The sequence below is a fragment of the Eschrichtius robustus genome, chromosome 18, assembly GCF_028021215.1.
Source record: "Eschrichtius robustus isolate mEscRob2 chromosome 18, mEscRob2.pri, whole genome shotgun sequence".
Lineage (NCBI taxonomy): Eukaryota > Metazoa > Chordata > Mammalia > Artiodactyla > Eschrichtiidae > Eschrichtius > Eschrichtius robustus.
Window position 1 is genome coordinate 73048413 of NC_090841.1, and position 24671 is coordinate 73073083.

Sequence of the window (24671 nt, forward strand, 5' to 3'; positions counted from 1 at the left end):
CCTCACTGACAAACTAACCACACGTGTCTCTGCCACCTAAGCCATGGGACCACTGGCCCATCTGTCACACAGCCTGACCCTGAAGCGCTGGTGTCAGTGGAATGTGGCTTTTCAGCCACATGGAGGCTCTGGACACCTCGGTGTTCTCCTGTCACTGTCCTTCACGGAAAGGCCCCGGGGGGTGGCCACCAGGGCGCCGCAGCACAGAGAGAGGAGCACGGCATGTACCCTGCTGCACGCCCTCCCCTCCGCAGAAGCCAGAACAGAAACTGCCCAGACGCATTCTGCTTTCTCGCGCTGTCGTCAGAGACGCAGGGACGTGAGAGATGCACTGTTGAGAATGCAGGTGCAGCGTCTCAAACTAAGCGCCATCTGACAGGCCAGCTCTGCTCTTCTGTGTGTTCCCTGTGCTGCGGAATCAATGTGTGAGTGGTGCTGAGTCATGGTGACACAGTATCTCGCTGCAGACGTTATCAGACAGGATGTCACAAGGTCACACTGTCTTCCTACTCTGTGGCCAGGTGGCTCTTTACCTGTTCGAGGTTAAGCTTTGCCACCTTGGAGTCTGGGTGTCTGAGAACCTCGCTCAGGACCTCCTCAACGGGTGTGCTTCCCTTAATGCACCCATGTGAACCTACACTTACAATCAAATAGCATTAGATGTCAGCAAAGTAAAAAAAATTACCCAGAAAAATAAAGAATTCATATGTAATAATACTTAAAGAGCACATTATTGTTCTGTATATAAAGTGATAACACTTCTTGGAACACGGGAGCTTTCCTATCAGCATCACTGCTTGCTGCTTCTTGGTCTCAGGATTTATGTCTTCAGCTTTGAGGCACAAAACTACAACTATGAATTCAAAGTTCATGATTTGGTCTGTCTCAGACTTCCCTAGCAGAATTCTTTAACTGTAAAATGAACAATTCTATTGACACATCAAAACTTAAAAGGATTAGACACAATTACATTTAAAGTAAATGGTAACAATTGCAAGACAAAGACATTATTAAATACAAAGAGTAATTTTAATAAGATCATTATGTTATCAGATACTGGATTATTTTTTTTAACGAAAGCGGGTGAAGAATGAATTTTCCACTATGCATCCAGGGTTATTCCTGTAATACCCAATAGATTTATCAAAATAATAAGAAAGTACAGATACACAAATATGCCCCATCTTATACGTTTTGTGTTTCTTGTTCAAATGTAACAAGAATTTTTTGAGCATTGGTTGATGTGTTGTGGGTACCAAACAGAAGTGTTAGGAGAGGGGCCCTGCCTCTAATGACCTTAAGGCCTTGGGGAGATCACACACACACACGCACACACACACACACACACACGCGACTTAACCTTATCTTTTATACTCAAAACTTCTGCCCCTATACCAAAAACACAAAAACAAAAAACAAAACCAGCCAGAAAAATTGTTCAAATCCTAGTAATTCTTAGCAATGTTTCCGGCCCAAGATCTCTAAGCTCCTGCTACAACTGCTCTATTCCCATGTGATCGTGTGATCGCCCATCAACTATTGCAACGACAACTGGCCACCTGTCTTTCTATATTTCAGGTATATTCCTGAGACACAAAGAGTTCGGTCTCACTGACTTAAAACTTTGGGCGATTGCCCGTTGACTAGACAATAAAATCAAAACTTATAACCAGATATAAAACACTCTTCACGGGCTCATCTTGCCTGTCCTTAAACCTAATCGCCAGCTCCACGGCGTCTACTGCTTCCAGAGCCCTCCCTCCCTGCATCTTCTTACAGTCAACCAGTTCTGCCAGCTTCTTGCATAGGCTGGGGTATTGGAGTGTTTTTCATTCTCTCTCTCTCTCTCCCTAAAATGGCCTTAAGTCTCTTCTCCGGCAAACTTTTATCCATCCTTGAAAACCCAGTTTCAATGCAAACTATTTGGTGAAGCTCCACCAAGCTACTTTTCGTGGATCTAGAAGCAATTCGTTCATTGTTATAACACTTGTCACACTGCATTATAATATCAATGTTACCCCTCTCCTTCCAGAGCTATACTGTGAGCGCGACGTGGGCAGCCATTCTGTCTTATTTTTGTATCCCCAGCACCAAACACAATTCTTGGCACATTCCAGAAGATGCTTAGTAATGTTAAAAAGAATGAACGAATGAATGAATATCAAAGTAAGTGCTTTAAAAGTTTACAGAAGGGACAATTCAATATGTTCTGGGGTGAACAGGAAATGCTACATTAAAATATATGTAAATAAAATGTTTGTACATAACGTTTTAAATACACTTGAGTAAGGAATTATTCAGAAGCATGAGTAATCATACTTTAACCCTTTGTAACTTCAGACTTTATTAAAATAGGATACACTTATACTATCACACATGCTCTTTTTTTTTTTTGGCCTCACCTCGCGGCATGCGGAACTTCCCCAAACACGGGTTGAACCCGTGCCCCCTGCGACGGAACTGTGAAGTCTTAACCACTGGACCGCCAGGGAAGCCCGTATCACACTTGTTCTTTAATATGCCGTATGTATCAAGTTGGAAGAAACTTAAGTTCAGAATTAATTTAAATTCTTGGGATTAGAGAAACAGACATTCTTCTATCTGCATCATCATTGTCTAATTTTACTTATTAGTATCAACCTGTAACAATTATATTTATAATATTTCAACAAATGAGGCCATCTTAATGCTATAATCTAGATTTTCACTTATATAAGCAGTATTTCCCTCCACTTCATTTGGAAATACTACCATTTTACTCCAGGATAAAACCTGCCTAGCATCTAATCCAAAATATTCTTACATAGCATATAGGTAGGATTGCCCAATTTAGGGGAAAAAAATAAAAATAAGAAACCTACAGGATGCCCAGTTACATTTGAATTTCAGATAAATAATGACTTTTTTTCTTAGTTTAAATCTGTCCCAATTTGAGGCATACTTATAATATTTATTTATTTACTTATTTATTTATCTGAAATTCACATTTAAACAGGTGTCCTTTACTTTATTTGACAACTCTACACGTAGCAGACAAGAAGACTAGCAATAAATTGATGCTAGGAGGGCCTTAGATGACCAAAGAGTGCCATCTTAAAGACTAGCTTTCCTGGTAACCCAGAGGAAACCAAAGGACCTCAACCATCTCCTAGGCTATATGTATGACCTTAAAGAGACCCATCCTCACCCATGTGCTATGAGCATTAGGGCTCTCAACAGGAAAGTCAGTTTGGTGAAGGCACAATCCAAGACTATGTCTGAGGGTAGTGTTTTTTTTTTTATAAAGGAGAGAAAAGATGATGTTCTTTACAGAACTAACCCCGGAATTTTGTCCTGCTACTGTCTTAAAAGATCTTATTTTACAACTATTGTAATCTGCCCAGTAATACTGATGATATACAAAAGGCCAACAAGTATATGAAAAGGTGCTCAACCTCACTAACGATCAAAATGCAAATCAAAACCACAATGAAATACCACCTCACACCTGTTAGGATGGCAATTATACAAAAACAAAAGATAACAAATGTTGGTGAGACTATGGAGAAAAGGGAACCCCAGTAACGCAGCTGGCGGGGATGTAAATTGGTATGACCATTATGGAAAACAGTACGGAGATTCCTCAATGAATTAAAAATAGAACTACCATATGATCCAACAATCCTACTTCTGGGTATTTATCCAAAGGAATTAAAATCAATATTTCGAAGAAATATCTGTACTCCCATGTTTACTGCAGCATTATTCACAATAGCCAAGATATGGAAACAAACTAAATGTCCAACAATGGATGAACTGATAAAGAAAATATATACAATGGAATATCATTCAGCCTTTAAACAGTAGGAAATCCTGCCATTTGTGACAACATGCATGGACCTGGAAGACATTAGGCTAAATGAAATAAGCCAGACAAAGAAAGATAAATACTGGATGATCATACTTATATGTGGAATCTAAAAAAGTCAAACCCATAGAAGCGGAGAATAGAATGGTGATGGCCAGGGACTGAGGAGAGGTGGAAATAGGGAGGTAAATGTCAAAGTGCACAAAGTTCCAGTTATGCAATATAAATAAGTTCTGGAGACCTACTATACAGCATATGCCTACAGCTAGCAAAACTCTATTATATACTTAAAATTTTCTAAGAAGATAGATTTTATGTTAGGTGTTCCTACCAATGACAATAATAATAATAATAATAGGGACAAGAGGAAACTTTGGGAAGTAATGGATATGTCTGTGGCCTTGATGGTGGTGATAACACCATTAAATATGTTTACATTAAACATGTACAGTTGTATACAACTGTATACAAACTCATCAGTTGTATACATTAAACTCATCAGTTGTATATATTAAATATGTACGGTTCTTTTACATGTCAATCATTCCTCAATAAGTGGTATAAAAAAATTTAAGTTAATGAGCATTTCCTATAACCCAGGGGCTATTATGAGATTTTATATGCATTATTAATATTAATCCTCACAACATCCCTACCACATATGTGTCATTATCTCTACTTTACAAATAAACTGAGATTAAATAATAACTTTTGCCCTAGGCCGAACAGTGAGGAGAGGTGGGAATGAGACTCAAATCCAGGTTTGTCTGACTCACAACTAGTTGAGTATTTAATAATGATGCTGTATACTAACTTTTAGTACCTAGATCCTTCTAAAGGATTAAAGGAAATGCAAAAGCACTCAAATGAGTTGATATACAGGTAAGTGGTCTCAGGATAGATAAGTTCCTAAGCAAGAATGCAGGTGTCTATGTATCTATGTGTGGTTACATACAGCTTTCTCTAAAAATTCTTCTCTAAAATCAAAGAGCTTTACAAAACCAAACCCTCGCCATTCCCCTTTCAGTATATTTGAAGTTTCCCAGATGGCATATTACTCTCCTAAGAAGCTAGTACATTTCCAAAAGGGTCTACCTAACGGGTATGGGCAGGTAAATACAAAAATAATCTGTCCATTTCTTCTGTTTCCCCAGGTACAAGAACTTGAAATGACCATATGATACTCCAAGACAGAGCAGGATGTTCATCTGAGTCACACCAAGTAACCTGATTACTGCTAAAGTAAAACTGAAAATGATTGAAGTGATTTTCATGATCAGCCTTCCGGAAGTCATTCAAAAGTGCTGCAGTACTACTTGAAAGAAGATAATTCAAATTTAAATGTCACTCTCTCTTCACTGTTGTTTATCAATAGTTGAGTATTAAATTGGGAAGCTTGATTTATGTTATGTAATTTAACTAGTATATAATTTAAACACTCATAATTAAGTCACTATCTGAATAAATGGAATAAACATAAGATTAAGTTTGGTAGTGAGGTGCTCATCTCCAGAGGAGTTCAATCAGACTGGGAAAACATTTGGTAGAGATTTTATAGAACAATGGTTCTGAACCTTGACTGCCGCACACTGGAATCACCTAAGGCAGCGGTCCCCAACCTTTTTGGCACCGGGGACCAGTTCTGGGGAAGACACTTTTCCCGTGGACCGGGGTGGGGGGTGGCGGGGGAGACGGCTCAGGCGGTGATGCGAGTGACGGAGAGCAGCAGATGAAGCTTCGCTCGCTCGCCCCGCTTGCCCGCCGCTCACCTCCCGCTGTGCGGCCCAGCTCCCCGGGGCCTGGGGACCCCTAACCTAAGGAGTTTCTAAAAAGACTGATGCCCAGGTCCCGCCCATGGAGATGCTTATAACACTGGACTGAGGCGAAACTTGAACACTGGGTTTCTGAAGCTCCTCAAGTCATTCAAATAGGTGGCCAAGGTTGACCCCCCCCTGCTACAGAAGGAACTCAGGCACTGGATGGAAGGTTGAGACGGGTGACATATCAGGACCCTTCCAACCCTGACAGTCTAAGTCTGACTGTAGCATGACCCATGCTGCAACATAGTACTAGATTAGACCTGAAGTTTCTTTGGATGTGCAAATTCGGAATAAACTGCTTCAGTAATATTGTTTCCTGGGTGTAGTTTCCAAATACAAAGAGGGTGCTACCATTATTTACACCTCCTCCCTATAGTATCCTATCTTCTCTAGATTACACATTGAAGAGATATTAAAAATGAATAATTCAATCAAGTCAATTATTAAGTACCTTCTGAGGATCTACTATCTGCATGACACTCCTATAGGTACTGAACATTAAATAATGAGTTACTGATCTCACTGGCGTCTCACATCTTACTGGAATTTACAATTTAATAGACACAAATGGCTGTAATACAAAAATAAGGTAAGTATGTTTGAAGTTTAAGTGCACGATAGTTCATTTAAGAGATTATGTCCAGTTGTGAAGGAGGGGTAATGCAGGCAGAAGTATTTTCTTATCAGTGCAAAATCCATACCTTATGTATTTTATTAAAGGAGAATAAATATCAAAGTAAAATGTTAAAGCTGTAGGTCAGACTTTAGGTATATCGACAAGCAGGTGTGTCAGACTCTTTCACCTCCCTAGACATTTACTGAAAGGGATTTTGTTATGCAAAACCTTCTGGAGGTTTTTTAAATCAAGGGCTAAAGTGAAATCTTCTAAAGTAACACAGGTCTATTGGTAGTTTATGCAGTTTAAATTCCCAATAACTTGAAACAATTGCATAAAAATAGCCAGCTAGCTAGTGAAACATGCTGATCCCACAGTATAAAGAACACTTGAGATATGAGAGAATGTCAATTAACAGACATTTGCTGAATTCTATTGCAGAAAACTAAACTTCCACACACGAGAGTTTAGACAGGCAGAACAATGTACCACAGCTGTAGTTAAAGGAAGACTTGGACTAAATAAATATAACTACTGGCCAGTCCTTTCAGCTGACCATACCCAGCAGAACTGGAAATGCAGAGAATGCTAGGAAAGGTCACTCACTCTGATAAAAATTAATACCTCTGCTACCACAGTCACACCGCCCAAATGAAATCCACATCCACATGTGGCTTTGGTTAATCTTCACCGCTAGACCCAGGATCAATCTAGAGGCAGACGCTTGGCAGGAGCCAGGAGGAAGCTGTGTTCCGTATCCCTAATTCCAGCACAGGGTACCCAACACAGCTGTGATCAAATCAGAGCCGGCAGACAGTGCAATACAGATAATAAAACGTTTTAGCTAAAGCGATAAGACTTTGGAGTCTACTAATGACTGGAAAGTCAGCTCTTCGACACGAATTATAATTCTTTAATGATAATGATGTAGAAGACTAAGCAAGGCTTTATCAATTTAAAAAAATCAAGTTAAATCTATCACATAAAATCTACCTTCTAAATGAAGCAAATTAAAGACTCGACCTTCAGATGATAAGACTGTTTATATGGGAAGCTATATTTGGAAGTACAAACTGTAGTTTCTATTTTAAGACTGTGTCCTCCAAATTCCAGTAATGAAAAATATTCACCTGAATTCCTTTCCATACAAGATAACCACTTCTTAGTTAAAGAAAACCCAACCTCAACTCAGCAAATAAAGTATCAATACAAGCCCTCTGCCTTCTTTTTTCAATCCTGCTCCTTAAAAATATCAACAACAGATTAAAAACTATACACATAAAACAAAAAAATCGTAACCAAAGGAACAGTGTGCCCTAATGAATCTTCTTTCTCTATTGAGTTCAAACCCTATGGAAAAGAAAAAAACCATTAATTCAGAAGCTGTAGTATCTAGAGTCCATTTTTCACATTGCTTTGCAAATTCTAAGCAATAAGTCAGCTGGTTCTGCTGTCAATAAAAATGCCTGGCTGGCTTATTATTTTATTCAGCATTGGAGTCTGTAAGGACCCTGTTCTAGGTTGTCTTCTCCTTTCCCTCTTTCTCTCCTCTGTCCTTCATTCATTCCTAAGTTTTCAGTTACCGGCCACACACTGATGATGCCAGCATGTCTTTATGTGACCCAGGCCTCTCTTCTGAGGAGTAGCTACAACTGCCTACAGTCTACAGTGCTCTTAAAGATGTATTTTCCTCCTGCACAGCCTCTTCTGGAAAGAACTCCCATTACTATATAATTCTAAATAAATAAAGTACGTAAATACTAAAGGAAGCACAAAGTAACTTTTAGTGAAACTTCATTGCTCCTGGTATCATATTAAATATTCAATAGGAAACCAGTTAAATAATTAGTCGTTGATTGACATTTTGAATCAGGTCGTCTTCACTTGCTAGGTTCTCTAAACTATATTTTCCCAGCACGTTGAAATTTGTGTTGCCCAGTGGTATTCCCAAGAAAAAGAGAAGCCTGTTTTTTGTTGTCACTCCCAAGTAATAAGCAGCCATCACAAGCCCAGTGGCTCCAGGTCTTAGAAACAGCCCCCGTCACCTGAGTCCTGGGGTGGGAAGTGTGCTCATGGGGTCCAACCTTTCTCCCAACCAAGACGGGATTCTCATTCACAAGCAGAGCGTTTCCTACAAGGCCCCTGAAAGAGGCAAATTCAAGCTAGACTTTAAATATTAGGTTATTTTTACTCCTAAAGAAAATAAATGAATGACAGAGCCTAAAGTAGTCAGGTAGGAACAAAGAAAGGGGCTACAATTTTCACAGATAATACAAAATTGGCAGGATAAGCTATTTATAGTTTTCAGGGTGTAAGCAGCATGTCCAGTTGCAAAACTAAGACTTAAATACACAATGGTGGGGGGACGGGTAGTGAAATGAAATGAAAGCTCAGGAGCGAAATAAAGAGTTCAAAACTACAAATGAGATTTTTAAATACAAAGAAGTTTAAAAAAAAAGTTGGGCAGTGATTCTTAGCAGAACAATGATAGGAAAGGTTGCTTTAAAATATGTTTCATTCCTTTACAACTAAGGTAAAAAGCCTCAGAGAATGGGAACAACCCATAAAATTTACCTCAAAATTTTTGAGGTAATTATTGTTAGGTATAAGCAATTACGGAAGATAACAATAAAAAACAAACTATACATATTAGAAAAGCATATAAAATATTTTAAAATACTCCTTTTGGTATATACAGATGACTAAGACTCAACTCTGTAAGATACACAGGAAAGGCAGATACTGAAATATTCTATCACAGATATTTGACAATGTTCTTTAGCTCAAGAAAAATATATTAACTCCAAAACTGTCTGTTTGCAGCCAGTCCCACTCTGGGCAAAATACAAAATGTTCCAGGCTCCTTTAGGCCCTGAAGGCTTGTGAGTAAAGAACTGGTTAGGCCCATAAAGTACAAAAGGAGGCTCAGCGAGAACACGGATTCTACTGGGCCTCTAAACCTGTCTTCGTTCAACCTTTACTTGGACACTTTTAAGAATTCATTTGCATATCCTATAGTATTAACTATAGGTAAAACTTTAAAATATTATATTAATTAACAGAAAATAATAATTTTAGCATAGGTCACCCACTGGAAAACGTAGGAAAGAAACTAAAATTGTTTCTGAAAAGGAAATGGGGTGGAAGGAACTGATAAATAAATAAATGTCCGTGTGGTGGGTATTTTGTTTGGTGCTTTATTTATATATTCTCCTTTAGTCACTACAAACACATAAGGGAAGTATTCTCCCTCTACTACCAAAAACAAAATAAGCTAACAAACAAAAACAACTCTGAGGTACAGAGAAATTACAGCTACGATTCCAATCTTTATCTAACTCCAAAGTTCGCACACACACTGCTGTCCTTGTCAGTAAAAAAAAATACATAACAGCAACCAAAATTAGTTTTAAAATAGACACCTATCTAACAGTAGTTGTCAAAGGAAGACAATAAGAACACAGAGACACCGAGTGGTCTTTAGACAGGGGTCACAGAACTAGCCATCTCAATCAACAGGGCTGGGGACACCTTGGCCAGCACAAGCCAAAAGAAGATAAAATCATCTGACTTGGACTTGTACCAGAAGATCCTTCTATAATATGGAGGAGGGCGTAAAAGACTGAGGTTTTTCTATGCTTCCTATTAAAGGGAAATACCCAGGCAAATCAAAATCCAGATTTTTAAATGTTTCATTTTTTAACACTATAATAATATCATCAAAAACCTCTATTAAAGTGGTTATTTGTACTCAGAGCTCTACTCCCCAGTTTAGATTGGAGATATCTAAATTAAGGACATTAAGAATATTATTTTCAAGTAAATCAAACTTATTCTGAATGCATTCATTCAGCAAACCCACGAGGCATCTGGAAGTATGTTTCACACCAGAGAATAAGGAAATAGCAAAGAGATATGCCTATGTTTGATTCATTTGTACATCACATGTACACCTACATAATGTGGAGATATATACACACATATGCATATGCACACACACACACATGCACAGAGAATTCAATGGGCAAAAATTTACTATATGTTTCTGGATGTTACATGTGCATATAGATTAAGGCAAAAGAACGCCAGCATGCTAACATGCTGTTAACAATTCCACCTGTTCTTAAAGTTTGGGGGTCCAAATAAACAAGTTAGGAAGGTGAAGTAAAAATCATCTCATAACTGCACTCTTCCCTGGCAATGTAATTAAAAATAAAACATTTTTTGATATCAGAAAACAAGAAATTTAGCTTTGAAGGAAAAATTTATTATATCCCTTAAGATAATAAAACCGAGATCTTCCAAAGTTTTCAAGCCAGGCCTTTTAGGGTCTTAGCCATGTCTCCTGAGATGCAGCTCCCCTTTGGGTATCTCACTAATGTCGGCTACAGGAGAGGGAATATTGGCACTGCTCTGAGTTTAATACTCTGGTTCAAGTAAAGGTGAATGGCCCTTCTCTTAATTCTCTAGTGCACAGCCAAGGCAGGGCTGCAATACTTAAATGTAAGGTAATTAAATATTTGGATATCACACAAAGGAAATCAACACAGAATATCATGGAACTGGATAATCTAGCATACAGTTTACCTGTTTTCAGCTTGGAGTTCAGTACATGGATGCCTCCCTACTCAGCATCCAACCTGCCAAAAATGCCTAATTACATCTAGCAACCTAATATCCAAACCCAAGAGAAGTATTACGGAGAGCATGAAGTTTGTTTTCCTATACAGTTAACTCCCACTTTCAGGGTTCAAGTTCATGTCTGAACCTTTCCATGTATGATTGGCCCTGAGAATGTCCACCTGCTGTAGGAAAGCCTCTGCCCACTTACAGTGACAGGACTTTACTGGAGAATAGGGTGATTTTTTTTTAACAAAGCACAGTAAGATATAACAGGAGGGGTTGTTCTCTTACAACTTTAGATGACATTCATATCAAGGAATGTTTAAGTTTTGCATGAGATATTTAAGAGGTGAACCAGAGTAAATTTAAATATCAATAAAAGTAAAATGTATATCTCACAGTGAATTCTGAGCTTCATGGCATTAACATTAAAGCTAAGCAAATTATATGTAAATATAGTATCATATCGTCAGTATATTAATGAAATGCCCATGCTTTGAACATAGATAAACATAGGTAAGAAGAGTCAGAGCAATAGTTTAATCAGAGATAAATATATAAAAATTGCTCATTCCTTATATCTATAAATAGTGTTTTATTTTCACAATGGTATTAATTTCCTTAAAGTGCTTATAAGTTTCATAAGGGTATTAATTTTTTTAAGTGCTTATAGGCTAAACTACAGTAAAAGTAGGCATTATTCATTAGATAAGTATACCCAGGGACTTCCCTGGTGGCACAGTGGTTAAGAATCCACCTGCCAACGCAGGGGACACGGGTTTGAGCCCTGGCCTGGGAAGATCCCACATGCCACGGGGCACTAAGCCCGAGCGCCAAAAGTACTGAGCTAGCGCTCTAGAGCCCACGAGCCACAACTACTGAGCCCACGTGCCACAACTACTGAAGCCTGCGCACCTCGAGCTCGTGCTCCGCAACAAGAGAAGCCACTGCAATGAGAAGCCCGCGCACCGCAACAAAGGGTAGCCCCCGCTCACTGCAACTAGAGAAAGCCTGCGCGCAGCAACGAAGACCCAACGCAGCCAAAAATTAAAAATAAATAAATAAAAAAAAAAAAAAAAAGATAAGTATGCCCATTGAGAGCCAAGTAAACAAATTTAAAAGTACAAAAAATGCACAAAGACCCCAAGGGTATTGCTAGTCAGTTTTGTGGGAAAATAAACCAATTTCCAGTCACAACCTATTTTACAGTCGTTGTTACCTTCACTGTATTTTTCAACTTAAAAATGTACCCATAGAGTCTGTCATACAGAGTGAAGTCAGAAAGAGAAAAACAAATACCGTATGCTAACACATATATATGGAATCTAAAAAAAAAAAATGGTTCTGAAGAACCTAGGGGCAGGACAGGAATAAAGACCAGACGTAGAGAATGGACTTGAGGACACGGGGAGGGGTAAGGGTAAGCTGGGACGAAGTGAGAGAGTGGCATGGACATATATACACTACCAAATATGAAATAGATAGCTAGTGGGAAGCAGCCGCATGGCACAGGGAGACCAGCTCGGCGCTTTGTGACCACCTAGAGGGGTGGGATAGGGAGGGTGGGAGGGAGACACAGGAGGGAGGAGATATGGGGATATATGTATACCTATAGCTGATTCACTTTGTTATAAAGCAGAAACTAACACACCATTGTAAAGCAATTATGCTCCAATAAAGATGTTAAAGAAAAAAAATGTACCCCATTTATCATGAAATGCTATCTAAGGACAGCTATGGACTCTTCATTCTATTTGGAATACTCCAGCCCGAATCCGTCCCTCATTTGGTCCAACAAGCAGAATCTCCTGACATAATTGGCAGTGGCAAAGGGAAAACGAAATGGGAGAGAAAAGGGGAAGGAGGGTGGATGAGTTCATTCCGTCCATCTCTATCGATATTGCTTCCTTAGCTCCAGGACCGACCATCCCCAGCAACTCTTCCACCTTTATCTAACCTTCCAAATTCCCTCTACTCCCCCTAGAAAGACTAAGATACCATATATTTGGAGGTAACAAAACTAACTTCTAAGTTACCTAGATGGCCTACTTATTTGAGAGAAGTTTAAAGTGCTAGTTAGACTGTACCAATCCATAATGTCCAACGCCAAGGTGCCTGACTAATAAGCCTGATACAGGAAGTATACATACCTCACTGTTCAGCCATTCCATCCTATGCTGCAGTTCTCAGCATCTAATTTTATTTCTTTTTTTTTGGGGGGGGGAAGGCATTTTATTTATTTTTTTTAACATCTTTATTGGAGTATAACTGCTTTACAATGGTGTGTTAGTTTCTGCTTTATAACAAAGTGAATCAGTTATAGGTATACATATATCCCCATATCTCCTCCCTCTTGCATCTCCCTCCCTCCCACCCTCCCTATCCCACCCCTCTAGGTGGTCACAAAGCACCGAGCTGATCTCCCTGTGCTATGCAGTTGCTTCCCACTAGCTATTTATTTTACGTTTGGTAGTGTATATATGTCCATGCCACTCTCTCACTTTGTCACAGCTTACCCTTGAGACTAGCTCCCAAGTTTTACATCACTTGATAAGAGGAACTGACACAGCAGAAAGGTTTCCCTGATAGACCCCGTGGGGTTCAGTGCTTAACACAGAGGAAGAGACTTCCTTCCTTGGACAGTATCTAGGCCCCTGCTGTGACCAGAGAGACAACAGTAGAATCATTATGTGTACCTAGGATTATTTCTAACTCATGAAACTGTCACACTAAAGGCCTTTGCCTTGGCTATTGTTTCTTCACGTTTGAGCTGACCTCTAACAAGGATGGTGCTAGTTAAACTTAACACTGGTTGATGTGGTCAGGTAGGTGGGGCCCTGTTCCAAGAGATGCAATGCACTAAGTGGTGGTCTCGGAAGTAGACACCAGCACAGACACACTGAACCGTATCATTTGTTAGTGCTCATTACGGCCCGTGAGGGTGCAGCGGGGCTGGGCCATGACCTTTAAAGTAAGAATGTATTTGCGGTAGGTTTCCTTATTCTAATTTACTATGATTTCATTATTTTGGTATAGAAAATTATGCTGGTGATAACCTACACACATGAACCCTAGGGTGTTTTTCAGTTCAAGTAACTGGAAAATGAGTGACGTTTCTGTGTAATGGAATGGGAGGTGTATGTTGGCATGACTGAAGGAGAAACCTTCATTCGTACCTTTTATGGCCACAGAAGTTGCTGCTGATGCTCTGGGTGAAGAATGGAAGGGTTATGTGGTCCAAATCAGTGGTGGAAATGACAAACAGGGTTTCCCCGTGAAGCAGGGTGTCTTGACCCATGGATGAGTCCGCCTGCTACTGAGTAAGGGGCTTTCCTGTTACAGACCAAGGAGGACTGGAGAAAGAAAGTGCAAATCTGTACAGGATTGCACTGTGGAGGCCGATCTGAGCGTTCTCAATTTGGTCATCGTAAAAAAAGGGGAGACGGATATTCCTGGACTCAAGGATACTACTGTGCCTCGTCGCCTGGGGCCCAAAAGAGCTAGCAGAATCCACAGAGTTTTCAGTCTCTCTAAAGAAGATGATGTCCGCCAGTATGTTGTGAGAAAGCCCCTAAACAAAGAACGTAAGAAACCTAGGACCAAAGCACCCAAGATTCAGCGTCTTGTTACTCCACGTGTTCTGCAACGCAAACGTTGGCGTATTGCTCTGAAGAAACAGCGTACTAAGAAAAATAAAGAAGAGGCTGCAGAAAATGCTAAACTTTTGGCCAAGAGAATGAAGGAGGCCAAAGAAAAACACCAGGAACAGATTGCCAAGAGACGGAGGCTGTCCTCTCTGAGAGCTTCTACTTCTAAGTCTGAGACCAGTCAAAAATGAGATGTTCTAAGAGTAACAAATAAATAAGATCAGACATCACGAAAAATATATATATACATACAATAATATTTAAAAGTATTTCTACCAATTTAAAAGAATACAAGAAAGAAAGGGTCAAAGATCCGTCTTATGCTAAAATTGTAACAGTGAAAGCAAAAGCATAGTTAGGCAAAAAACTGTTCCCAAGATTCACAGAGGTAACTCCTCCTTCTGCTTTGAGTAATAAAAATAAGAGAGCAAGATTATGATGCACAGAGCGAGTTGAATGACCCTAATTTCCTTTCCTGAAGGCTCTCACAAATATTAGAGGGCACCAAGACACTGAGTAAGCAAGTGTATGTATAGCTGTGGCAATCCGTATGACGCAACTTGGACTGTGGCATCTTTAGATGCACATTTTAATTTTTTATTGAAAACTATGTTAATGCAACAACATTCAGACCCTTTACTTAACTCTGTAGCATTCAGACCTTTTGCATTCTGCAGCTGTCTATTGCCTTTACACTAACTGGCACCCAAAAAAAATTGTTAAATCACTCACTACCCACTGAAATGACAGAATTCAGGTTTATGCTGCTAATTTGCTCCCCGCACAGGGTGTCTACAACTGTTATCACCACCTCAAATGAATCCCTTCCCTTACTTGTATGAATTATGCTTGTGACCCTATAAATATGCATTTTATAAACTTATAAACTAGGATCTCTAACAAGGATCCCAGTTCTAAATCAAAAAATTGAAACTGCTGCTTATAAAGCATTACTAGTTATGTATTTGTAAAGTTTAAAGGGCCATTGAGAATTGAATTAGTGCTCTTGTTTTAACAAGTGATATTCCTTAAAATATTATTTTATAAATTGTGTGGCATTCTTAAGCGTTAAGATAACCGAGAAATAGATATTGACCCCCTAAAACACAATTCAAATTTTATAACAGAAAGGAGCAGAAAATCAAAATCCATTTCCAAAAGTTGTGCTTTTAGCAAATTGTTCCTTAATGCATCTCTCCACTAAGCAACGGTCATCAAGGGTTACTCAAACATAGATCTGCTGCTAGCGCCAGAGCAGTTTATCAGGATTCTCGTGTAAGAAATTGTGGTTCAAATTGCTGGAAATTTCCCTGTAGCCAAGTAGCCTGTGACATTTTCAGTCCAGCGATGTTTCACTAGAAAACATCATCTTACTGGGAAATTAACTGCTGCCCCAAGTACCTTAGGCACCACAAACAAAGTTGTGCCGTCTTCCCACTCCAGAAACATTCCCTAGTTCACTAAATTTTACCACATCCAGTCTAACTCCTCTGCCAGGCTTTTGGACTCCAAATTATGATTCCTCTAATCCCCCAACATAAGATTCCATTAACATTCCCAAAATCCCCAACCATGAACCTTTCAGCCTTTGACTTTCACTCACATTGCTCCCGTTGCCAAGAATATACTTATCTCTCCTGCCAAATGAAACACGCTTTCAAAAGTCAGCTCAGGTCACACTTCTCGACAAGATTTCCCTTTCTTCTCGGCTCATCTTTGATGGGTCTCCTACAGACGCCCTGTGGCCGTCCATCATTCAAGACTCTCTCATTACTGGTGTTCTCTGTACACTGAGCTTAAGTACTTTGGGGCCAGAGACCAAATCCTTATGGAATGTTTTAAATCTCTCCCAGTAACTAACACGGAACTTACCACAAATAGTTATTTAATAAATACTAATAGGTTTATTGTATAGATTGTATATTGTCTGTCTTCTCAAAACCTCAAGATCATTTTCTAGATAATTTCCAAATAAGTTTTTCTCTATGTTAAGTGCATCTTTGGAACAACAAGAATGGCAGTCCTGAAGAAACCAGAAAGGGAAGAAAAGGTTGCTGTGCAGAAACAGCTTTAAAGAACAACTTATCCGTGGGATTTCTGCTCTGTCTCCTAAGAGCTTTTGACTCAGACTACCTTCACGAGGATATCTGCATTGCAGACAACCTTGCACTCTAAAGATAGTGCTTCCAGGTTAGAGGGCGATTTCCCCCCCCACCCCGGACCCCAGAATAATAAAGACCATGGCTCGCTGCTGGGCAAAGGTTGGGCAGTTTTGAAAGACGTTCCTTAAAAGAAGGGGGATTTCCTAAACTCAGAGGTCCTCAGCTGTGACACAAAACCACTGTGTGCAGGCGTCCACCTCGGCTACTCAGCACTGCCCCTGGGAGATGTCAGGACAAGGGAAACAAGAACGTGGCGTCTGTTGTGCCCTGAGTGATCCAGTCCTTTATCTCTGACCCAGGACCCTCCGTCCTCAGCCAGCATCTCTGTAACTGGGGCGGGCCGGCTTGTGAGCCTGCCCGCCGGGTCGGCTTGCGAACCCTTTGTAGTTTCGGGCAACTTTTGGATGTTAACTAAAAGTGGGTGTGTTCAATTAGGAGTTTCTAGTTTACAAAAGAAAACAGAAGTTACCGCATGGAAGTCTACACATCTCACGTGCGATGGTATAGGTGGATCTCAAAAACAACAACGTGTGGAGTGAAAACAGCAAACTCAAGGCATGAGGACTCCAGGATCCGATGATCTGAGGCTCTAGGACAGGCTAAGGTAAAGTCAGAGAGCGGGACGGCGGCTGCCTCTCACAGAAGGCACGGGTGGGAACTGAATCGAACTGAGAATGAGGTTTCTGGGCGACGAGAATATTCTATATCTTAAATGGGGTGTCTGGCACAAGGATACACACAATAGTCAAAAGACATCAGACTCTACAGTTAAGAGCTGCGCATTTTAATGTATGTAAATTACGCTCAATAAAAAAGCATTACAAATTCTAAATATCTGAACATGAGGCAAACACTGAATATGTTGCATTCCTCTTTAGTTTCAGGATATAATGATTCACAGAAACACTGAGACAACACCAGCCACTTTCACATATACGCTTTGAACACAGTCTTTAGGGAGGTAGCTGCAATACAGGAATTTAAGAGGTTGTCTCTGGAGAAAGACTGCTTGGGTTTCAACCACTGGCTGGGTGCCGCCAGGCAAATTCCTTAACCTCTTCATGCCTGGGCGTCATCCTTTTTCAGATAAATGTAAGAAAAGTTCCCACATATGGTTTTTGAGGACTAAATTAGGTAATATAGATAAAGTATCTAGTACATAGAAAGCATCCTATAAAGCTAGTCTTTTATTATTACTTAGAGCATAAATACTAATACAGGATTCAGAATAATTCAGGATATTTCTGTTCAAGTAGAAGAGCAATAAGTCTTTTAAAATCTAGTAAGTTTAAAGGCATTCATTAGTGGGACTATTAGGTAGAATAATTATAATAATATCCCCAAATTATTTAATTATATAACCGATTAAAGCAATAGATCCACATCACAGTTTTTTTATCACGTTATTTGAAGCACAGAAAGAAAAAAATTAAGTCAAATAAATGCTACTTTGGGTAAGTGTCTCAAGTTCAGACAGATGTGTCTCGTTTACTGTCTGACAAGTGTATTGTTAGCATTTTTTGCCGTTTTCCCCTAATGTAATACATGTAAAAGTTGAAAAGCCAACTGAATACGAATCCCAGCCTTGCCTGAAGAGTTAAATTGATGACAAACCTTTTGAAAGACACAACTAAAGGAAAGATGTGAAGGGACAAAATCTCGAGTATGACAGTACAAATACAAGGAGAGCGGGACAAAGTGGGGCAATCCTCAGTGATGGAAAACAGAGTAGCAGGACTCCACGGCCCTGCAGATCAGGCCACACTCCACCTTCCGCGTGCACGTCAGGGGTTCACGTTCCCGTGAAAAGGCACGTGTGCCACAGATGGACCAGAACCACCTAAGCACTGTGTTCTCTAAGATGATTCCCAAGATTTTAAAAGGAAATATAATTAGGAAAGATAAACAATAAACAATCATGACCCCCCCAAATTTCTATCTTTTTCAAATTTATTTATATTTTAATTTGTTACTGTACCATTAAAATATTTCTAACATTTAGTATCTATTCTATTAAAAAATATTTCCAATATTTTTTATCTATTATCATATATCTGATGTATGAGGAATTCTATGTCACTTAATTGGCATATGAGTGGAAAGTTTAAATGTAAAAGAAAAAATAGTTAAGAAAATGTTGTGGCAGAATGACGGTAACTGCTGAGTGTTTAATTCGGAAAGGGATTCAGGCCTCCTAGCAAACAGAGCCCTTTCTTTGCTTACAAGCAATAACACCTGGGGTACAACAGAAACACAACCAAAAAACATGAGTTTCAGACTCTGAAATAAGTGGCTGTTTAAGAAAAAAAACAGAAACCCTACAAATGTTTTAGTCTTTGAGCCTTCTTATTTTCACATTTCTTCTTTTTTAAAGTACGACAGTAGTATGCCACGTGCTCCACACAGGAAGTGGAAAGAATAGAGATCACAATCCGTCCCAAACTACACTTTATCTAAGTAAGAGGCAGCATTACAGAAGAGGCTAGCTACCACACACTTCAGTGATCCACTGTAATTGCGCAGACCACAAAATGTTACGGGGGGCGGGGGGGAAAGGCATTTTAATTACAACTATGTTCATTGCTACCCAAGAAGCAGGTGCACAAACTTACATATGTAAATTCAATAAAGTTCACACTTCCTTCTCCTTTCTTGCCAGACCTGAATAATCTGAAAAATTGGCTTTTAACTGTATTATTTGACTCCTCAAATGGAACAAAGTATTGCACACAAATCATTGACTATCAACAAAGAACCGTATATCATTTAAAAACAAAAACAAAAACCTTTGACTTATCTTTATTGTAAGGCATTTTTTTTTTATCCCCAAGGACTTTCAGGTTTGGAGTCAAGAAAACGAACCCTTTATCCCAGAGCAGTTCCCCTAGAACTGCCTATTTAAATTATGATCTAGAAGGAGAAACTTGTCAAAGTTTTCTACTTGCTCGTAAAAGTTACCACAGCCCCTCGAATACAAACAGTCTGGAGAGAGTCAAGTTTTTGCTCCGTGCTTTGAGGAGACAGGAGTGGTCTACTGGCAAATGGTCAGTGGCTCAGCATCAAAAGGAACGGTCCAAATCAAAAACCTGTGGTCAGAACATCCTAGACACCTCCCTCTTTTCCCTTCCCAAATTCAAACTGGCCACTGCGATAGAGGGACTCCACTTCCTCTCCAGCCCCTGTCACTGCCTTATTTCTGACCTCACCACTTCCTCTGTGGCCTTTCTTACCTTCAATCCCGCGCCACGCAAAGATATTTTCCACACTGTTGCCATAATGATTATCTAAAGGGTAAAGCTGACCAAAAGGCTTCAAGATTCCAAAAGAGCTTTACTGAAAGATTCACTGCAAATGGCTAATGCAAAATTAAGGACACAAGAGGCACCTAAAACAGAAGACTCTAAGTAGTGACTTCTACTACTCCCCGTATCCGTCACCTCAGTCTTCACTGTCTGCTCGTCCTCTATCTGAATTGCCTTTCCACTCTGAAGAAACTACAAGACCATAAACAAATTAGTGACAGTACAGATGCGCCCACACCTGCCCTTGAAGGGTGGCCCCCAAATGCGCCCCTCTCAGAGTTCATGGGACTCCAAGGGATTCTCCAGGAAACCAGTAAACCGCTACCAGTTATTCTCTTAAGCAGCCAATAGGAAACTCAAGTCAAAATTAGTGAAAGACCTTGCCAAATTCAGGTAGATGCCAGAGCTACACTCTACTTTAAACCCCACTTGCTCTGGAGCCTAAGAAAACTGGCAGATGCCAGAGAATTCTTACCAGAGTCAGCTCTCCTGCATCTCTGTCTGTAGTGCCCAGTTGAGAGGGGAAAGGAAAATCTCACGCTGTTCCTTCCTTTCCAAGATGCACTGGTTGTGGATCCTTTCTCTCCCAGGGACAGCTATTGCCTTCTTGTTTGTCTCATTTTGGGTCTTGAGAACTTGGCCTGGGCACCATCAGGCTGAGGGCCCTCAAGATACGGCCGGACAGAAGTGTGGATGGCACGCCACTTGCAGCTAGTGTCCTACTGACCGTTGCCAGCGCTCAGGGGAACTAAGTCTTTCTTTGGCTACCTTTGGATGTGGCTCTGGATCTTGGGAGGGTAGGATCTTTTGCACATTCTTTGGGGACACCTCTTGAGTCCAACAGGTTGTTCAGTACTGCCAGGAATATTTACTGTTTCTCTCGGCTGAAACCTGACAAGATATTTGAAAAAAAAGAAAAAAAACTTTTTTTCCTAAGTAGCTCTACTGTGAGAATTTGGCCAGACTGGAAGCTGATATTCAGAGCCTGATAGGAACTTTTTTTGAGGCCTCCTCCCCTAAGCTAAGTGAAACTATGTATACCCAGAAGGAAAGACCTTCCAAAACAAAAAGCTCTAAATCTAGAACACAGAAATCTTTTTATTTCCATCTTAGTTGAAGACCTTCTCCCGGATCTAAAGATGCAAACAGAAGATAATGTAGTTGGATGGGTGATCAGCCCTTTGATGTCATAAAGGTTGCAACTCAATTCTTTGAAGAATTAAAAACAACTATCCCTGTCTCAGGAACTGAGTCTTTGTAAGAACAGAAATGCAGCTACCGAAGCAAATCAAAGCCCGTCTATCCTTTATACCAATCCCAAAACCTCCCCTATGCTGACACGTATTGTAAAATTCTGGATTTAGGAAACAAAAGTCCTTCTTGGAGGCACTTACTTTCTTTCCCTGTGCCTTGAGATGTAAATATTCTACCCAGTCTTCTTGAGGAACTGATGGCCAGTTCTTTGAAAAGCAAACTTCAGGGAGGTAATTCTTATCATAAGGGGAACAAAAAAAGGTAAAAAGACTATTTGGAAACTAGGCCAACAAAAAGTCTTGAAAAAGTGTAAAGCCATCTGAGCAGGTAACCTTAACCTACTCCATCCGCGGAAACACAATTTGGATCTAGCTGTTCTTTTATAAACTAGTGAGCTTGCCTTATCATACCCTCAAAATAGTCTTTTTCAACTTCTAAATATACAGTGAAGTTGAGTGTGTGTTTTAAGATGTGAAGATGCTTGTGATTCTTCTCAATAGTCCAAGATAACAGAAGGAAAAACAAGCCAAGGTAGATCGAGTCCTCTCCAAAAAACGTTTAGAGACCGCGGGAAAAGACATCTGGGGAATACAACAGATACAGAGGAATGCCATCTGTTTCAGCACCCATCACACAACTCTGTAAAATGCATGAAGATCTCTTGGTGGTGTCACCAGTAAAATACAACGCGTGTCTTCTTCCAGGGCTCAAAGCTGTGAACTGTGCTTTCCCTACCACTCAAAACCGGCTCTTGGAAGAGTCACCTCTGCACAGGGAAGGAGTTGCCACACCTCTAAAAGGTTGGTCATGAGCCCGCAGGTGGCCTTCGATCTCTGAAAGCCTCGGGTTTAAACTACAACTTAAATATACTCAACGTAGTCCAGGAGAGATACAGGGAAGAGGGAGAAGTTCATTCAGAATCCGGATCGGGTGGAAAGTTACATGACGCTTGGAACATGAGAGCGGGGGCCGACCTGAGATTATTCTAATCAACGCCCTTGCACTGCCGTCGAAAAAACTGAGGCCCAGAGAACGTCAGGAGCCCTCCTCGGCCTCCCAGTAGCTAGTGCGGGCTGGGCTCATGCTCTCCCAGTCCGGAACTTGGGCGCATCCTTTTCCTCTAAACCCTGCAGCGCGTCGAGGGGAGGCGGCCACCTGTGGGCTGGAACCAAACTCTTCCGCCGCCCTTCGGCCCGGGGACGCCCTGGGGCGCGCGCGAGGTCGCCGGCCCGGGGCCCGCCAAAGTGCGCCGCGTCAACGGCCGGCGCGGCCCGCGCGCCCCGCGGCTTCCGGCCACGTGGTTTCCATAGCAACGGCTGCGCCGGCCTCCGAGCCCCCGGAGACGCTCCAGGGTCAGAGGTCATCCCTGTGGCAACGGAAACCCCCCGCGCTACGGCGGCTCGGACGGGCCGCTTCCGCCGCATTGCGCTGCAGAGCCCCAGAATCCCCGCGGAGTGGATCGCGGGGTGGCTGGTCCAGGGAGTTGTGGCCGCGGGTCACAACGGAGGAAGGCCACGCGTCGCCTGCGTGCCTCCTCTGTTCGGGGCTCCATTAGGCAGACTCCGAGCCCGGCTCCGGCCAGATCCCCGAGGGGCCCGACTCCTGGAAGCAGATCCGAGCCGCAGAGGTGGCCGGCTCGCGGCGAGCAGGAAACAGTCCACGGCCCGCTCGCTGCTCTGGCAAGCGGGGCTCTGCCCCAGTCGTGCGTCCGCCTTTGCCGGTGGCTCCGGAGGGCGGAAGCTGAGTAGCTGAGTGTGGTTTTGGGAAAGCAGGGCGCCACCAAGTTTGCAGATGACTGCTTCAAAACGGAAAAGAACAAAATAGGGAGGGAGGGGGCACCTCCTTTCAAAGCAAGTGAAACTCGAGGCTGTTGAGGTGCTGTCCCCTCTAGAACGGAAACATGCCACATCGGATGGTGCCAGTGACCATCGTCACAGAAAGGAGTTCAGACAGGAAGAGAGAAACAATTCAAATTCACTCCACTGTTTTTCGGAATGCCTTCCTTTTGGAGAACATTAAAGATCAGAAAAGAAAATGAAGGGGGGCCCTTGCAGAGGGAACCAAATGGTGCCCTAACACTTGTTACTTAAAGGCTGAACGGGCCAGAAGGGGTGAATGCGCTTGTGTGTTTGAGGAAGGCCTGAGCCCAGGGAATGTTTGCGAACCATGTTTCAGGATGCCCTGGCGTGGAGCATGAAGAGAAAGAAGGCCACTAACAGCTGTTTTTCCTTCTTGGTTTTACCATTTAGAAGCCAAATTCTTGGTTGGCACTGCTGGAAAGGAGTAGGCGTTACGTGAACTTAACCAAGTAAATTGTATGACAGTGGCAGTTAAGTCCCACAGTTAACTTTCTCAGAGAACCCTATTTTTCACCATTAGTTCATTTAATACAAATGTATTGAAAACCTGAGACTTGTCATAACCTGAGTTTTTGTCAGGGGACAGCGATAAAGGCAACAGTGCTCAACAATTGTTAGGTGACTTTCTTCGATGGTGTTAGTAGGTTAGATAAACAAAAACTTCAGTGTTCCCTGTAAAACATGTCTGCACTATGCCTCCTTTTTTGCTTTCATGTTTAGGAAAGCCCTAAGAATTCCTCCTTTCAACTCCTCTTCCCTTCATCATCCTACCTTTTACTTCTGGCCAAAGCAGAAAATTAGTTTGTACCAACTAGAGAAATATACAGGGAAAACATCAAGACATACTTGGTCCTTCAGAAGCAGAATAGCAAAAAAAAAAACTTAGTGCATCTCTGCAGGCATATGGAGGAACTGAGAAGTCGCCCTCAGACAATTCCCTGCTGTTCTGTGCTCAAGTTCAACTCTTATAACTAAATGTAGCACATGGTACACAATCTAAAACCCTAAGAAACACCACACAGACTATGGCACCAGGCAGATAGACGTGTCAGCAGGTATTTCCCTGGCCCACTGTCCCTCCTGGAGGTGGTAGTAAGTTGGGCTCAAAGGTTTTATTAAGAATATAGACACGATGCAATGTCTCATTTTAAACTTAGTAGAGGAGCTTCAAATATACTGTTCAAACATCCCAACTGTTTCCCCATAAGGCATAAGAAACTCTTGAATAAATGCTTCCATTTTGAGACATCTACATATTTATAGAAAGCTTATGAGTCAATTGAGTGAGTTAATGATGCCAAAATGTACAAAGGAGCAAAAACTTTGGTTGTTGTCCTTGTTACAATACGTATAAAAACACTTCACAAAAGTCCTCAGTGTTTGTGTTGCTAAAACATGGAAGACTGGGTTTGAACATTTTTAAAGGAGTGGCTCCGCGTGGGAAATGTGAACTATAGAATTAGCTTTAGCACCTTCTGAAAGCAATGCATCGTTTGAACGGATGTTCTCAGGGAGGCTGCCTAAGATGAGAACAGGCTGGA

At 41.1% G+C, this 24671-nt stretch overlaps 1 protein-coding gene and 1 pseudogene across 2 annotated transcripts in view; one reads left to right on the forward strand and one right to left on the reverse strand.

The window, feature by feature from the left end:
• Positions 1-24671, reverse strand: part of FGF14 (fibroblast growth factor 14) — a 623657-nt gene that overhangs the window by 593752 nt on the left and 5234 nt on the right. The window lies entirely within an intron of this gene.
• Positions 14088-14790, forward strand: LOC137751997 (small ribosomal subunit protein eS6-like; annotated as a pseudogene).